This window comes from Mesoplodon mirus (assembly GCF_964341445.2).
Source record: "Mesoplodon mirus genome assembly, chromosome: 1".
In the NCBI taxonomy this organism is placed as follows: Eukaryota; Metazoa; Chordata; class Mammalia; order Artiodactyla; family Ziphiidae; genus Mesoplodon; species Mesoplodon mirus.
In genome coordinates, this window is record NC_138976.1 from 7,284,329 (window position 1) to 7,297,328 (window position 13,000).

The window sequence follows — 13,000 nt, forward strand, 5'->3', positions numbered from 1 at the left end:
GAAGCACAAAAGTTTTTAATTTTGATGAAATCCAGTTTGTCTATTTTTTCCTCTTGTGCTTACGCTTTTGGTGTCATATCTAAGAAACCATTGCCTAACCCTAAATCACAAAGACTTATGCCTTTATTTTCTCCTAAGAATTTTATAGTTTTAGCTCTTACATATGCATGCATATTTTTAAAGGACTAAGGGGATACTCACCAAACTGTTAAAGAGTGGTCCCCTCTGGGGAAGGGAATGAAATTGGGGTTGGGTTAGGGTTTGAATGGGACTTTTCATTTTTTCCACCATATATTTTTGTATTGTTTAGATTTTTTATTTAAACAAGCACATCTTATTTTGAGAATTCAAAATCAAAAGACTTTTCAAAGGATTCGAAATTGTACAAACATGCTTACACATAGTCAAAGACTAAAAGATACTGTGCAGAACGAAAACATCCACAAAAGTAGTTATTAGGAGGGTCGTGTCAAGAAAGGGTTCCTCAAGAAAATAGCATCTAAACTGAGACCAGAAGGACGAGGAGTGTGTGCTGGATATAGACGGGAGCAAGAAAAGTTTAGTAGGGAAGAAATTATTTGAGCCTATGGAAGAGAAGAGGATCATTAAAAGAACCAAAATTGCTTTAAACTGTCTGAATTGGAGAATGAAAGCGTGGGGGGGGCAAATAAGGGAAGAGGGTGGGGAGAGAGACAGGGGACAGATCATCCTTGTCTACCTTAAGGGTTATAAGCAGCGGGGTGCTCTGATCAGATTTATTGGTTTTGGAAAATTCACTGTCGAACTGTGGAGAGAACGAGGGGAGGGAGCCAGGAGTTCTGTTAGGAGGCTGTTGCAGAAATCCAGAGGAGAAATGATGGTGGACAGAGTCGGACACTACAGGCGGAGGAGGGGAGGGGCTGGTTTGAGAGATCCTTAGGACTTGGCGACTGGAAGAAGAGCTGAGGGAAACGCAGGGGCCAAGGCCGACTCATTTCCCAGGTGACAGCCGAGTTGCCTGGAGGGCGCATTAACTAGCTGGAGAAGTAGCAGCGCGTTTCGGGGGGAAAATGGTGACCGCTTTTGGACGCGTGGGTGCGAGCTACCTGCGGAAAAGCCAGGGATAGATGTTCAATAGGGCGCTGGATGTAGGGGCTGGCGCTGGAGGCATGTCCGTGCTGACGAGGAAGGTGGAGTCAGTCCACCCTTAACCATTCCCTGGACTCCGGGAAACCACAAGCCAGAGCGGGCCCGGAAGCCGGTGTCACCGAGCGGGTCCTCCCCAGCCCCCCCAGCCCAGCGAGAGCCCGTGAGAAGCGCGCTGAGGACTGCGGTGAGGACCAACCGCTCCCTCCTCCACCCGCAGACCCAGCCGGTGTCCCGGAGGGGAGCCGCCGAGGGGCTCCGGAACCTTCGGCCGCTGCCGCCCTCGTTCGCCGCGGGACCAGTCGGGGGACCCCGTTAGCTGTTGCTAAGGGGCGGCCCCGGAAGTGACGCTCCCCGGGTTTGTTGACAGCGGAGGCGGCGGCAGCTGCAGGCTGCGAGCCTTAGGAGCCGGATCGGGGGAGGGGCCGGGCCCCGGAGCCAGCACCCGGCGTCCCTCAGCCCCGCCCGCCGCCCTAAGGGCAAGGTAATGGCCACGGAGTCCCCCCCGGCGCGACCCCCATCCCGCCCCGGGCTCCTGTCCCTGGAATCCCAAGCTCCACCCCTCCGACCCTCGTCTTCCGCAGACCCCGGCCCTAGCCTGACTAAATTCCATGCCTCCCCAGCATCTCCCGGGCCGCATTCTCCGCTCCTCCTCGCCGAGGAAGCATCCCGTCCGCTCCCGGGGCCAAAGGATATCTCTGCGTCCTCCCCCCTTCCCTTCTTGCCTCCGGTGCCTCACCATCGCCGCTGCAACCATTTGCAAAGGTCCATCTCGGCCAGTGGTGGGAGGACTCCCTTCTCTACCCCTGCTGCCAGGTCTGAGAAACATGCCTTTAAAAGTGAGCACCCTTCCTCCAGAAAGAAAATGACGCCCTGTCGCATGCCCCTACAAAATGGGGGATAGATGCAGGGCTGAAAGAGGCGGCCTCTGCCCCTCCTACCTGTTGGATGAGCTTAAGTTTCCCCAAAGCAGTGCTTGAAAGCTCAGGGATGACAAGGCGCGGGGAAATCCAACAGGGTGGCAAAGGGATGGGGTGGTAGCAAACCTGAGGGCCAAGGGAGCCTGATAGGTGAGTTGAAAGTGAAACTGACTGCTGGCTGCTATAGCTCTGTGGGTGGAACTTGACTTGGCTGCTTTTTGGCCCAAGAAGTCCAAGACTTCCAGTCTTTGTGCCTGTCAGCACATTTGATTTTTAAATCAGAGGGGGAATGCCTGATGCCTCCATGGAGGAATCACCCCATATGATCTTTCCCACAGAATGTTTCTCTTCAGGGTTCAAACTGGTTAGAATGAGCATTGAGGACAGCTTTGAAAAGGGTCACAGGAGAGTGTACTTAGGGCAGGAGGTGGTTGCCAGTGGTGAGGGGGTCTCTCTGTTTCAGTTCACTAGTTCATTCAGCAAATCAGAAATATATGTAAGGTGGAGAAAAATATATGTAGGGTGGAGAAAAATATAGCAGGAAGGGCCACAGTAAGGGCCAGAGAGTGGGGTTGGCCTTTTTATAGAGGGTGGTCAGAGAAGGGCTCTAATAAGGTGATATCTGAGCAAAGACCTGAAGGGAGGGAGGGAGCAAGCCATGCAGCAAGCGCAAAGGTCCTGAGGTAGTATATCTGATGATTTTTAAACAACAGCAGAAGGACAGTAGGGCTGGAGCAGAGTGAAGGAGAGGAAGAGTGGTTGACAAGGAAGTCAGAGAAGAGTAGGGGCCAGATGTTGGTGGGGAGGATATCAGGGGCTGTTCATGTGATGCAGGGTCACAGGGTGTCTAATGGGGCACCCTTTCAGAACTGTATTAATTTGAAGTGTCTGGTGTTCAGAGAAAATATGTTCTAGATGACAAATGAACATTGTGCTCTGGCCTGGCATTGTAAGTACCCTTTCTCCACCTTTATAATGGCCACTGATGGAATACGTTTTAAAAGGACAGCCATAGAACACTGTAGTTAAATCTGGTCATGCCACTTGCTTTTTGGTTTTGAGAATTTGGGCAAGTCAAGCAGCCAAGTCAAGTACCACCCACAGAGCTATAGTAGCCAGCAGTCAGTTTCACTTTCAACTCACCTTTTCCCACCTCAACGTCCTCATCTGTAAAATAGGGTTGTTGGGCTAAATGAGAGGTCATGCACTGAAGCGCTTAGTGCATTATTTAGCACATATTAAATCCTCAGGACATTGCAGGTATGCCGATGGCAATGACAATGGTGAGGAAATATTTGCATGTGTCTACCTCAAAGCCTTTCTTTTTAGCACCAGCTGATGATGTCACCAGCTGTTGGCTGCCTCCCTGAACTAGTAGAATTTTGGAGAACAGTGGGGGAGACAAAGTGGAAACTTGCTGTCACCCCTCAGTGGGAACAGTGGTTGCACATCACTGTCATGGTGGCTTGGTCCTGTCTTTTTTCACACCAGTGGAAGGTTATGGGGGCTTTTTTTTTTTTTTTAAAAGAGCAAGCAAATCCCTATTCTGTTATATAATATAGGCTAAATGATGGTGTTGAAATAAACATGACATGGAGACGGGTTGGGAAGGGCAGTATATGTTGGCTCTATTTGTGTGGTTGGGTTGTATGTGGCGGATTTGCTGGAGACTGTTGATCCTAGATGTGCCCAGCAGAGGCTGAGATTTTGCAGCATGCCTTATAGGGAGTGGAACAATGGTTGCTCTTTCTCCTCAACCCCCAAGCCTGGACTATGTCATCAGGCCTGGGTCATAAGCTGAGCAGGGCAGCTGGGCCAGAGGATTTGAAAATGAAAAGTCAGAACACACCAACGCTGAGAGCCAGGGTGCTGGAGCCGGTTGTTGTGGGTAGAAGCGCGGACTAGTCATCTGGGGAGCTGGGTTCAGGGCCGGCTCTGCTATGGTTCACTGTGTGAACTTGGGCAAGTCCTATCCCCTGTGTGTGGCTCAGTTTTCCTATCTCTACACTAACTGAAGGCTACTGGGAGGATGAAAGAACTCGGTGCATTCTAAAGCTCTCTACAAAGGTTAAAAACAGTTCTTGTTATCATTAGCACCACCAGGATTCTGCGACTTATTTTTGTACAGAAGGCTTCAGTACCTCTGCTGTTCTTGACCCCCGAAATGCGAGTTCAGAGACCCCTGTTGGATCATTTACTTTGAGACAAACATCCTGTATCTGGTTCAATCACTGAAGCTGATTTTCCAGCTTCAGAAATGAGCAGAAGGATCTCTCCAAGCATTATTCTTAGGAAATCACTCCATAATTATTGCTTACCACCTTCTTGCCATTATTTCATGGCATCTGCTCAGCAACCCCATGTGGTAGGTTTGCAACCCATTGACAGATAAGGACCCTGATGAATATTGAGGCTGGTAAATATTGCCTGGGGACCTCATGGAGCTGAGGCTCCTTCACCCGCAACCAACCAGTCATGCACTCACTGTGTCATGGAGACCCCGTGGGTCACACTAGGTCTCGTCCTCAGGAAGCTTCTAGTCCTGTGGTCAAAAAATGATATATGCCTGTACACTAGTTACCGGTGATGCCCGATCATCTATGCTTAGTGCCCAGGACCCTCCAGGTTGTAAGCAGGCAAAGGCTCATGCCGCAGAAGGGAGACCTGAGGCTTGGAGAAACAGTTCCTGCCCATAGCATAATGGTGGAGAGAGCCAGGCACTTACTGGGGGACTTGGGCACATCGTTGCACATATTTGAACCATAGTTTCTTCATCTGGAAAACAAAATAGTATGTCCTTATAGGTTATTTGTGGCTTCAATGAAAACATGCATGGAAAGCTCAGAATTCTGGGTCTCAAACTAACGAATACATGTATACATACTGATGTGTACATATAGGCCCTTGTACATAGACATAGTCTGTGGCTGGTCATGTCACCACTGAGTCTCAGCTGCCTCATCTGTAAGTTGTCGATTATAACTCCTGCCTCGTGTAGTTGTTGGGAGAATTAAGTGAGTTAATGCACGTGGAGTACTTAGCAGAGTCCTTGGAATACGGGGCTCAGTATGCCTGTGATCACTGTTTGACTGCCAGCCTGGAACCCAGGTATCCCCAAGGCCCTCTGCCTCCAAGTGGCACCAGTGAGGGGTGATGCACATTCCCCCCTCATATCTTCCTAAGGTAACCCACCCTGCAGATTAGTCTGTGCAGGTCAGTGACCCCCTGGGATGCCCTCAGATCCTCAACTGCACCCCTGCCCCCAGGGGGCCCCTGGCACTTGCCTTGGCTCCCTTCACATCAGCCTCCCACCCCCAATATCTGGCCTGTGATCCACTCCCTCCTGGAAAGCTTCCAGCCTCTGTAAATAGGATATTTGTTTGGGTTTTCCCCCCAGCTCCTGGGTTAATATTTCACAGGGTGGGTGCCGCTCCAAGGCTCAGAGCTTCTGGCTCCCTCAGCCAACAGAGAGGCTGGGGGTCAGGACACTGGTGGGGTCCCATGCTCCCTCCTCTGGGCCTCACATTCTCTTCCCCCGACATTGGATGGACAGAAGACTGGATGGTTTGGTGAGAAGCACGGGTTTGGTTTAGGTTTGGATTGTGTCCCACTCTTGTTAGTTGTGTGGTTTTATTTATTTATTTATTTTTGGCTGTGTTGGGTCTTCACTGCTGAGCGCGGGCTTGCTCTAGTTGCGGCGAGTAAGGGCTACTTTTCGTTGCAGTGTGTAGGCTTCTCATTGCGGTGGCTTCTTTTGTTGCGGAGCACGGGCTCTAGGCACGCGGGCTTCAGTAGTTGTGGCACGCGGGCTCAGTAGTTGTGGCTCGTGGGCTCTAGGGCACAGGCTCAGCAGTTGTGGCGCATGGGCTTAGTTGTTCTGTGGCATGTGGGATCTTCCCAGACCAGGGCTCGAACCCGTGTCCCCTGCATTGGCAGGTGGATTCTTAACCACTGGGCCACCAGGGAAGTCCCTAGTTGTGTGATTTTAGACAAGCCTCAGTGTCTTCGTCAGAAAATGGGGTAACAGTCTCTACCTCACGGTTGTTTAGTGTGATAGCTCAGGCAGGAACAAACCTTTATTCTGTTACCTGCCAGGTACAGGCCGGGCCCTGAGGCTCCAGGAGTCTGGGAGCGGAAAGTGTTCTTGTCCTCCTGGAGCTTGTGGGCTGGGGGAGGGGTCGTTAGGCAGATTGTTATATAAATGATGAATTAGCCGCAAGCACAGGATCCTAGGCAATGTTGTCTGTTGGTTAAGTTAGAGACTATATGAAACAAACCCCTTAAGGAGCTCAGACTGGAAGCAACCAACTTGGAGGTTGCTGCTATTCGCTCTCCACTGCTCCCCACCCGCAAGGATGTCATAGCTCATGGTGGATCCAGGCAAGAGATGGGATGGAGAAAGACACAGGGTTCTTCTTACTGTGTGCTCTTCTGTCATAATCAGAGTTCCCTCCATCTCCCGTTGCCAGAATCCCAGATGGCTGGTGCCTGCCACAAGAATGAGAAACCCTAGGGGCTGGGCATGGGGTGGGTAGAGATGGCCACCTCTGGCCGGTGCCAGGCTGTAGCTGGAAGGGGCCCAAGTGGCAGGGTGCTCCGGCCCCCAGGCCTCCAGCCTTGGTGCCAAGACAGATGGCTCCTTCCTCCTCCAGCTCACGTCAGCCCCCTGCAGCGGGGTCAGCACTGCGAAAAGGTGGTTAGCAGATCTGTGCCATCTGCCCGGGTTATCTTTTGGAGGCTTTTGGTGATCTTGGCGGCTGACAAGGTGGTGTTTCTTCCACCTGGGGAGCAGTTAGGGCAGAGTGGCTACCTGGGTGACTGGGCTCATCCTGCAGAAAGGGCAAAGCCCCTGGCGGCTGTCTCATCCAGAGTGGTGAGGGTTCCACTGTGGCCACTGGGTGCCCAGCACTGTCCTGGGCATGGTGGGCAGGGGGAATCTGAGAGCACGCCTCGCCTCCCAGGTTCCCTGCATGTGCTGCAACCCTACAACGTGTCAGGCCCACACGGAGTGTGCAGCCCCTTGTTCAGCCAATAGTCGTGGTATTGGGCCCATGGTGCCAGTGTCCCACACCCTCTGCCCTTTCAGCCTGTGAGCATCTTATCCTTCTTCCTGGAATGCCTTTCCCTTCTCTCCCCGCCACCGGAGTGAACTATGACTCATCTTTTGGGTCGCTGCTGAAATGTCACTTCCAAGGACGCCTGCCCTGACTCCCCAGTCCAGGGCAGGTTCCCTGGCACAGGCACCCAGAGTCCCAGGTCCCACCCTCTCCTTCAGAGCACTGGGCCCAGTTACATGGCATGGGTTTGTGTGCTTCTTAGGTGGAGATCTGTCTCGCTCCAGAGCCAGTGTGCTCCACGAGGGCAAAGACCTTGTCTGGTTTCGCTCACCCTTGTGCTCAATAGACAGTAACCCTGGGCTAAGTACAGGGATGATGTCAGAGGAGACAGCCCGGTTCCTGCCCTCGTGCAGCAGGCTGTCTGGCAGGGAAGCTGGATAATTAAAACAGCATCAGTCCTAAATGTTCGTTGTTATGGTAGGGCCTGTGGGGGCACACAGCAAGAGCACCCTGGCGGGTCAGGGAAGGCTTCCTGGAGGAAGTGACACTAAAGCCTGAGGGTGCATAGACATCAGTTGAGTCAAGAGGAGAGTCCAAAGGTAGTGTGGGCTGGAGTGGTTGGGAGATGCTTCCTGGAAGAGGGACATGAATGTGTTTGGGGGGTTAGGAGCAGTATTTAGAACAGAAAGTGTATGACCAAAGGTCCAAAGGTGACCTTGTGCCTCTGGCCTATTGCCAGTACAACGAAGGAGGCCAGTTCAGCGGGAGTAAGGGGTCAGGGGGTGGTGAGTAGGCCGCAGAGCTGGTCCCACTTCTGGAAGCCCTGGGTGAGTGCTCGAAGAGATTGGACTTGGCAGTTTCCAGCAGGGCGCGTATCCCTGCCAGCGGTGCTCCTTCTGGGTCAAGATCTGAAAGTGAGTACAGGCAAAGGGAGGCCATGCCCAGGGTCCAGGCAGCCTGTTTCTTGTGCTTTTCCTCGAGGGTGTCATGGCACCACTGGGGCAGCTGGCACAGTGGGCCTCGTGGCAGGAGACCCAGGCCTGAGAAGCAAGGGCCTGGAGCTGGGCAGGAACAGACCTTGCTCTAGGGCCCAGGGCAGGTGAGGTAGGAGAAAGGGATGATGATGGTGAAAGCTGCCTTTTAGTGAGCGGTTACTATGTGCCAGGCACCACGCTAAGCCCTTTCTGTATTGTTCCGTGTCCATCTGCACACAGTGTTCTCTATTTTAGAGAAGAAACTGAGGCACAGAGGTGAAGACACTTGCCCAAGTTCACCGGCTCTTAAGCAGCAGGGCTGAGAATTGGAGCTGGGTTGGCCTGGCTCCAGAGCTCTTAGAGCACGGTCACCAGTGAGTGGTGCTGCCAGCATTTAGAACTGGCCATTGCAAAGGGCACAGCGTTCTGTGGCTGCCCACTCGGTTTCCTGAGCAGCCTGGAAGGCTCATATGTGGACTAGGAGGCTCCAAGAAGCCAGGGGCAAACTGAACTCCTGCATAACCCTCCAAGAGATGAGGTTCACATGCCAGTTTGGACAGAGTAGCCCCTCTCTCTGAGCTTGAGTTTCCTCATCTGTAAGGTGGGCTCATAACCACCATTTGTTGCGCACTGAGTCATCTCAAGCTTGAGATGAGGCATTTTCCCAACAGCCCTGTGAAGTGGGGATTGTTGTCCCCATTTTCCAGGTGAGGAAACTGAGGTCCAGAGAGGTTAAGTAATATACCCGTGAATTGTGGAACTGGATTGAAACATAGATCTGTCTAACCTAGAGCCTTCACTTAAAAGAAAAAAAAGCAATAGCTATTGAAGGATAATATAGATAAGGAAAGGACCACAAAGCATGAGCAGACGGTTTGATGAATTTCCACAGGTGTACACACCTGTCCCAGCCCTCCCAGAGGCCCCCCTGCCACTTTCTAATTACTGCCTCCCTGCAAAGGTAATCACCACCCTTACTTCTAACACCATAGATTCATTTTGCCTATTTTTTCCCCTTTGTGATGTAAACTCTCATAGGAAAATGGTTTGGGACTAACTCCTGACTGTCCTCAGGTCTACAAATGGTGGATTGTTTTCTATCTTGTTCACTCAACTTGAATGTGAAGGTTCAGTTTTCATTCTCTCCTAGCCACTTTTTGTAGCTGAGGATGCATAGTCAGTTAGATCGTTACTTAGCTGAACCCCGAATTCCTTTTAAACGTGGACCTCTTTGGTGTCCAGGCCATTTTCTTAACTTTTTGTTGAATCGCAATATACATTTTTTAAAGTGCACACGTCATAATATACAGCTCCCTGAATATTCACAAAGTGCACACGCCTGTATGCCCAGCACTCAGATAAGGGACTAGAAGCTTCTTAGCTCTGAACCAAACCCCCAAAGTAACCGCAGTCCTGACTTCTGCCACCACAGATTAGATTTTCCTGTTTTTTGTTTGTTTGTTTTTTTTGCCGTGCCACCCGGCATACAGGATCTTAGTTCCTTAACCAGGGATCGAACCCATGCCCCCTGCAGTGGAACGTGCAGTCCTAACCACTGGACCACTGGGAAGTCCCAGATTTTCCTGTTTTTTAACTTAAGGGAGTAAAACATAAATGGATTCATTCAGTATATGAGTATACACTCTTTTGCGTTTGGCTCCTTTCACTAGATGTTGTGAGGTCCGTCCAAGCTGTTGTGAGGTGGTACATTCTCACTTCTGTGTAGTGTTCCATCAGTGAGTGGACCGTGACATTCATTCTCATGTCAGTGGACATTTAGGTTCTGTTCTATTAGGAATAGCGCTGCTGTGGACATTTTGTCTGTGTCTTTTCGTGAACATGTATATGCATTGCTGATGGGTGTATATCTGGTAGTGGAGCTGCTGAACACTGAACATATGTGTTTGTTCAGCTTTAGTAGATAGTGTCACACAATATTCCAGTTACACTCCCAGTTCACACCAATTCACACTCCCACCAGGTAACTTCCCTTCGTTCCATAGCTTCACTATAACTCAAGCTCGGTGTTGCCTGTATTACCGTTGTTTCCAATGGAGCCTTTCTGGTGGGTGCAAAATGGTATCTCATTATGGTTTTCCTTTCCTTTACGTTTATTGTCCATTTCTTTATCCTTTATGAAATGCCTGTTCAAGTCCTTTGCCTATTTTTTAACTGGATGCTATGTCCTGATCTGTAGAAGTTCTTTATATATTCTGAGTACAAGCCTTTTGTTGGATATATTATTGGAAACGTCTTCTAGTTTGTGGCTTGCCTTTTCTCTTTCTTTTTTTTTCTATTTTTATAAATTTATTTACTTATTTATTTATTTTTGGCTGCGTTGGGTCTTCGTTGCCCAGTTGCGGCAAGCGGGGGCTACTCTTCGTTGCGGTGTGCGGGCTTCTCATTGCGGTGGCTTCTCTTGTTGTGGAGTCTGGGCTCTAGGTGCATGGTCTTCAGTAGCTGTGGCACGTGGGCTCAGTAGTTGTGGCTCGCGGGCTCTAGGGCACAGGCTCAGTAGTTGTGGCACACAGGCTTAGGTGCTCCGTGGCATGTGAGGTCTTCCCAGACCAGGGCTCGAACCCATGTCCCCTGGACTGGCAGGCGGATTCTTAACCACTGTGCCACCAGGAAGGTCCCCTTGCCTTTTCTCTTTCTTAATGGTACCTTTTGATGAAGAGAATATTAAATTTTGAGGCAGTCCAATTTATCAGTTTCTCTCTATGGTTTTTTTGTGATCTATTTAAGAAATTATTGCCTACTCTAAAATCATAAAGATATACTCCTATGTTTTCTTCTAGAAACCTATTGTTTTACCTTTCACGTACAGGTCTGTGGTCCATGTCAAATTAACTTTTGTGTGTATATGAACGAAGGTTCTTCACTTCAGCGCGTATCAGTTTATCACTTTTCCCTTATGAGTCCTACTTAAGAAATCTTTACCTATCTCAAGGTCATGAAGTAGTAGGAGACTTCACTTTTTTTTTATTGAGGTATAGTTTATCTACAATATTATATGTTACAGGTGTACAACATACTGATTCACAATTTTAAAGGTTACACTTCATTTATAGTTACTATAAAATATTGGCTGTATTCCCTATGTTGTACAACATATCCTTATAGACTATTTATTTTATACATGATAGTTTGTACCTCTTACTCCCCTACCCCTGTCTTGCCCCTCCCCGTTCCCTCTCCCCACTGGTAACCACTAGTTTGTTCTCTATTTCTGTGAGTCTGTTTCCTTTTTGTTATATTCACTAGTTCTATTTTTTAGATTCCACATGTAAGTGATATCATACAGTATTTGTGTTTCTCTGTCTGATGAGAGCTTACTTTTTTTTAATTAATTTATTTATTTGGCTGTGCTGGGTCTGATTTGCAGCACACGGGATCTTCATTGCCTCATGTGGGATCTTTAGTTGCAGCATGCGGGATCTAGTTCCCTGACCAGGGATCGAATCCAGGCCCCCAGCATTGGGAGCATGGAGTCTTAACCATTGGACCACCAGGGAAGTCCCAAGACCTTACTTTCTTTAAAAAATAAATGAATTTATTTATTTATTTATGGCTGTGTTGGGTCTTCGTTGCTGTGTACAAGCTTTCTTTAGTTGTGGTGAGTGGGGGCTACTCTTTGTTGTGGTGCGCAGGCTTCTCATTGTTGTGGCTTTTCATTGTGGAGCACGGGCTCTAGGCGCACGGGCTTCAGTAGTTGTGGCACGTGGGCTCAGTAGTTGTGGCTTGCGGGCTCTAGAGTTCAGGCTCAGTAGTTGTAGTGCACGGGCTTAGTTGCTCCGCAGCGTGTGGGATCTTCCCAGGCCAGGGCTCGAACCCATGTCCCTTGCATTGGCAGGCGGATTCTTAACCACTGCGCCACCAGGGAAGCCCAAGACCTTACTTTTTTAATAACAGTTTTATTGAGCTGTAATTCCTATGCCATACAGTTCATCTATTTAAAGTAGACAATTCACTGGGTTTCGGGGATATTCACAAAGTTGTGCAACCATCACCACCGTCAATTTTAGAACATTTTCTTCCCCCCAAAAAGAAACTCACAGCCATTAGCAGTCACTCCCCATCCCCACCGTCCCCCCACAACCTCTTAGCCCCAGGCAACCACTAATCTACTTCTGTCTCTGTAGGTTTGCCTGTTCTGGCTAAACATTTCATACAAATGGAATCATAAAATATGTGGCCTTTTGTGACTGGTTTCTTTCACTTAGCATAACGTTTTTCTTTTTTTCTTTTTTTTTTTTTTTTGCGGCACGCGGGCCTCTCACTGTTGTGGCCTCTCCCGTTGCGGAGCACAGGCTCCAGACGCGCAGGCTCAGCGGCCATGGCTCACGGGCCCGGCCGCTCCGCGGCATGTGGGATCTTCCCGGACCGGGGCACGAACCCGTGTCCCCTGCATCGGCAGGCGGACTCTCAACCACTGCGCCACCTGGGAAGCCCTTGCATAACGTTTTTGAGGTGCAGTGTTGTAGCGTGTGACAGTACTTCATTCCTGTTATTGCTAAATAAGATTCCATTACATGGCTCTACCATGTTTTTGTCTATCCGTTTATCAGTTGTTGGGCATTTGAATTGTTTCCATTTTGACTATTATGGATAATAACACTATGTACAACTTATATGTGGAAGTATATTTTCATTGCTCTCGTGAGGAGCCTTCATTCTTAATCATATACAGTGAGATTCACTGATGACGTGTCTTTAAAGCCCTGGCACATACTAAGCGTTCAAACAGTGACAGCTGTATACACAGACACAGACACACACACACACACACAGCAACGGACACCACAATTTAGCTGTTAACGAAAGACCCTGTAGGGAGTTCCCTGACGGTCCAGTGGTCAGGACTCGGCGCTTTCACTGCCGTGGCCCGGGTCCAATCCCTGGTCAGGGAACTAAGATCCCACAA

At 49.6% G+C, this 13,000-nt stretch overlaps 1 protein-coding gene across 3 annotated transcripts in view; it reads left to right on the plus strand.

Moving 5' to 3' along the window:
- Positions 1–1,264: 1,264 nt before the first annotated feature.
- The window catches only part of ZER1 (zyg-11 related cell cycle regulator), a 29,313-nt gene continuing 17,577 nt past the window's right edge, over positions 1,265–13,000 (plus strand). Inside the window, exons 1-2 of one of the 3 annotated variants that reach the window (XM_082614632.1) lie at positions 1,267–1,609; positions 1,749–1,941. The gene's annotated coding sequence lies outside the window, so the exon portion shown is untranslated. Of the gene's footprint in view, positions 1,610–1,748; positions 1,942–13,000 lie in introns of all 3 variants that reach the window. The other 2 variants (XM_082614633.1, XM_082614631.1) reach the window with 2 other exon arrangements.